Source organism: Eleutherodactylus coqui, chromosome 8 (genome assembly GCF_035609145.1).
Source record: "Eleutherodactylus coqui strain aEleCoq1 chromosome 8, aEleCoq1.hap1, whole genome shotgun sequence".
Classification (NCBI taxonomy): Eukaryota; Metazoa; Chordata; class Amphibia; order Anura; family Eleutherodactylidae; genus Eleutherodactylus; species Eleutherodactylus coqui.
This window is the reverse complement of record NC_089844.1, coordinates 36,875,146-36,879,692: the sequence shown is the minus strand read 5'-3', so window position 1 is coordinate 36,879,692 and position 4,547 is coordinate 36,875,146.

Genomic DNA, 4,547 nt, shown 5'->3' with positions numbered 1-4,547 from the left:
AAAAAAGTTTCAAAGTCCCGACGGGGAGAGAGTGTTGAGGGCGAGGGGGTGCCGGCTGCTCCAGGGGCCGGGGGCAACCCCTGGAGGCTGGGCACGGACCGCGGCAGCCCCCCTTGCGGTCGAGCAAAGTTTGAGGAGACAAGTCATGAAAATGACAAAGTCCAAACGCTCCAGGCGTGCCGGCCAGGGTGGCGGACCCGGCTGGTCGGGCCGGCGGGAGCTGCGGCTGCCGGGGCTGAGCCGAGTGTCGATGCATGTCGTGAGAACCGGTATGAGGGTAATCCTGGGCCCTCGGGGCCGAGGCACGGTTCCAGGAAGGCTGAAGGAGCGGGCCCGCTTCCCCTGATAGCGCCGACGGCGGTAAAATAAGGCCTCGCAAAACGTCAGGACGAACACCTTTTTTGCATATAAGGGAACGAGCGGTGTGCGGTCTTTGACAAAGTGACTATTTCTCAATGTGCTGAGAAGGGAGTGGGGACCGCTCAAAGTCAAAGCACCGCTCAAAGTCAAAGCACCGCGTCCGCCCCTCTGCCACCTCCCTGGGAGCAGAGTCATCGAGCGCGAGGGTCCCCACTCCGCCTGTGCAGGCCACGGGGCCAACAGGCTGGCTGGCTGGCTGCCCGGGCGACCCCCCCTCCGAGATGCCGGGCCGGGGCAGACTGTGCAAACGAGCGCGGGCGTGTTTTCTTCCCCTGGGGTGGAGCCCTTCCACCCCACGCCGTCCGAGGCCCGTTGGCCTCGGGCGGCCTGCCTCCGAGAGTGGGAGAGAGACGGAGGACGGCGGCCCGCGGCGGCGCGAGGCGTCCCCGTTGTTCCGCCACGACTGCCAGCCGGTCGATCCTGCCGGTAGCCTGGGCTTGTCTCCGCTCCGCCTGTCCAGGCCGCGGGGCCCACAGGCGGCTTGCCTGGGAAGACCCCGCTCTCCGAGCGGCCGGGCGCCACGTTCAAGAGGTGTACGGAGCCACCTGTGGGGGGTCTGCGGAGGCCCCCCTGAGAGCGCTGATAACCCTGTCCTAGCTGCCTGCGCGGGCAGGCGGGACCCCCAAGAGGCCGGGCACAGCCCGCGGCAGCCCCCGCCGAAGTCCACGGCAGTTGGCAGAGACGAGTCTTGGAGAGAAAACGACAAAGTCCAGACGCTCCAGGCGCCGGCCAGGGGTGCGGACCCGGCTGGCCGGGCCGGCGGGAGCTGCGGCTGCCGGGGCTGAGCCGAGTGTCGACGCATGTCGTGAGAACCGGTATGAGGGTAATCCTGGGCCCTCGGGGCCGAGCTACGGTTCCATGAAGGCGGAAGGAGCGGGCCTGTTTCCCCTGATAGCGCCGACGACGGTAAAATAAGGGCTCGCAAAACGTCAGGACGAACACCTTTTTTGCATATAAGGGAACGAGCGGTGTGCGGTCTTTGACAAAGTGACTATTTCTCAGAGTGCTGGAGTGGGGACCGCTCAAAGTCAAAGCACCGCGGCCGCCCCTCTGCCACCTCCCTGGGAGCAGAGTCATAGAGCGCAAGTGTCCCCACTCCGCCTGTGCAGGCCGCGGGGCCAACAGGCTGGCTGGCTGGCTGCCCTGGCGACCCCCCTCCGAGATGCCGGGCCGAGGCGTAGGCAGCCGCCTCCATCACACCACCCAAGGCGAGAGAGTGGGTCAACGGGAGAGCCGTCGCGGGCGGGGGACCCTCGCCGCGCCCATGTCCGGGGAAGGACCACAAGGGCCCTGCTCCCCGGCGCCCCGGCGAGCGGGTTCACCCTCGGCGCGTACGTCTCTCGAGGATGGGGAAGGGACGCGCGGGGGCGTCCCTTCCGTCCCCAGCGGAAGAAGGCGAGCGGCTCTGCGTGTCGGGACACCCCGCGGAGCCCCCTGCGGGGGGAGTGCTCCGGGGGAGAAGCGTGGCGCAGGGGGTGCAGCCCTTTCCCGGGCGTCGTGCGTCGGCGTCGGTGGGGCCGACGCCGAGAGAGATCGATCCGAGCTCTCCCGCCTCAGGGCGGCCGAGAGCGGGGCACGGGCCCCACGTTTGGTGACGGTTTTCCCGAAAGCGAAGGACCCCCCGCCTGTCCCCTCGGGCTCCGGCCGAGGCGGGGGCGGTCCAGGGCGGCGGGGATAGGGGACGGCGGCCCGCGGACGACGCGCTTTATCCCCAGAAGGAGCGAGGCATGAGGGGGTGTTCCACCCCCGCCGGCCGGTCTCGCTCCTTCTCCGGGCTACCCCTCGGCGGAGTAAAGACCCCCGGGTCAACGCTCCCGCGTCCGGGCGCCGGCGCGCGTCCCCTTCCCGCGGGGGGTGGATCCCTTCCACCCCCGGCCGTCCGAGGCCCGTGCGTCTCGGGCGGCCTCCCTTCCGAGAGAGGGAGAGAGAGACGGAGGACGGTGGTCCGCGACGGCGCGAGGCGTCCGTGTTGTGTTCCCCACGGCGGCTGCCCGGTCGATCCCGCCCGCCGGTAGCCTTGGCTTGCCCCCGCTCCGCCTGTCCAGGCCACGGGGCCGACGGGCTGTCTGCCCGGGTAGACCCCGCTCTCACCGAGCGGCCGGGCGGCCACGTTCAAGAGGTGTACGAAGCCACCTCGGGGTGGAGCCCTTCCACCCCCGGCCGTCCGAGGCCCGTGCGCCTCGGGCGGCCTCCCTTCCGAGAGAGGGAGAGAGACGGAGGACGGTGGTCCGCGACGGCGCGAGGCGTCCAAGTTGTGTTCCCCACGGCGGCTACCCGGTCGATCCCGCCCGCCGGTAGCCTTGGCTTGTCCCCACTCCGCCTGTCCAGGCCGCGGGGCCAACAGGCTGTCCGCCCGGGTAGACCCCGCTCTCCGAGCGGCCGGGCGCCACGTTCAAGAGGTGTACGAAGCCACCTTGGGGGGGGCTGCGGTGCCCCCCGCCCTGAGAGTGCCTCCCAGGCCGAGGGAGCCCGGCGGTCGAGTGTCGTAGGAAAGCGCGTGCCACGGCTGTGTCGGTCACAGGGGCCAGAGGTAGTTTGGGCAACGGCTTAGATCCGTATGAAGCTCATCCTTTCCGGCCTGTTCTGGCGGCGGCTAGGCGCGCGCGCGCGAATGGCACGACGCCCCTGGTTCCAGCGAGGCGACGGCGCCCCGCACCCCACTCTCTGGGCCGAGCAGAGCCCCCGAGCGCAAGGTTCCCCGCTCCGCCTGTCCAGGCCGCGGGGCCAGCAGGCTGTCTGCCCGGGTAGACCCCGCTCTCCGAGCGGCCGGGCCCCAACGTTCAAGAGGTGTACGAAGCCACCTTGAGGTGGAGCCCTTCCACCCCTGGCCGTCCGAGGCCCGCCGGTAGCCTTGGCTTGTCCCCACTCCGCCTGTCCAGGCCGCGGGGCCGACAGGCTGTCTGCCCGGGTAGACCCCGCTCTCCGAGCGGCCGGGCCCCAACGTTCAAGAGGTGTACGAAGCCACCTTTGGGGGGGCTGCGGTGCCCCCCGCCCCGAGAGTGCCTCCCAGGCCGAGGGGAGCCAGGCGGTCGAGTGTCGTAGGAAAGCGCGTGCGCGGCTGTGTCGGTCACACGGGCCAGAGTTAGCTTGGGCAACGGCTTAGATCCGTATGCAGCTCAACCTTTCCGGCCTGTTCTGGCGGCGGCTAGGCGCGCGCGAACGTCACGACGCCCCTGGTTCCAGCGAGGCGACGGCGCCCCGCACCCCGCTCTCTGGGCCGAGCAGAGCCCCCGAGCGCAAGAGTCCCCGCTCCGCCTGTCCAGGCCGCGGGGCCGACAGGCTGTCTGCCCGGGTAGACCCCGCTCTCCGAGCGGCCGGGCCCCAACGTTCAAGAGGTGTACGAAGCCACCTCGGGGGGCTGCGGTGCCCCCCGCCCCGAGAGTGCCTCCCAGGCCGAGGGGAGCCAGGCGGTTGAGTGTCGTAGGAAAGCGCGTGCGCGGCTGTGTCGGTCACACGAGCCAGAGTTAGTTTGGGCAACGGCTTAGATCCGTATGCAGCTCAACCTTTCCGGCCTGTCCTGGCGGCGGCTAGGCGCGCGCGAACGTCACAACGCCCCTGGTTCCAGCGAGGCGACGGCGCCCCGCACCCAACTCTCCGGGCCGAGCAGAGCCCCCGAGCGCAAGAGCACCCGCTCCGCCTGCCCAGGCCGCGGGGCCGACAGGCTGTCTGCCCGGGTAGACCCCGCTCTCCGAGCGGCCGGGCGCCACGTTCAAGAGGTGTACGAAGCCACCTAAAGGGGGCTGCGGTGGCCCCCTGCCCCGAGAGTGCCTCCCAGGCCGAGGGAGCCCGGCGGTCGAGTGTCGTGGGAAAGCGCGCGCGCGGCTGTGTCACACGGGCCAGAGTTAGTTTGGGCAACGGCTTAGATCCGTATGCAGCTCAACCTTTCCGGCCTGTTCTGGCGGCGGCTAGGCGCGCGCGCACGTCACGACGCCCCTGGTTCCAGCGAGGCGACGGCGCCCCGCCACCCCACTCTCCGGGCCGAGCAGAGCGTCCGCTCTCGCTCCTTGGAGCAGAGCCCCCCGAGCGCAAGAGTCCCCGCTCCCGCCTGTCCAGGCCGCGGGGGCCGACAGGCTGTCTGCCCGGGTAGACCCCGCTCTCACCGAGCGGCCGGGCGGCCACGTTCAAGA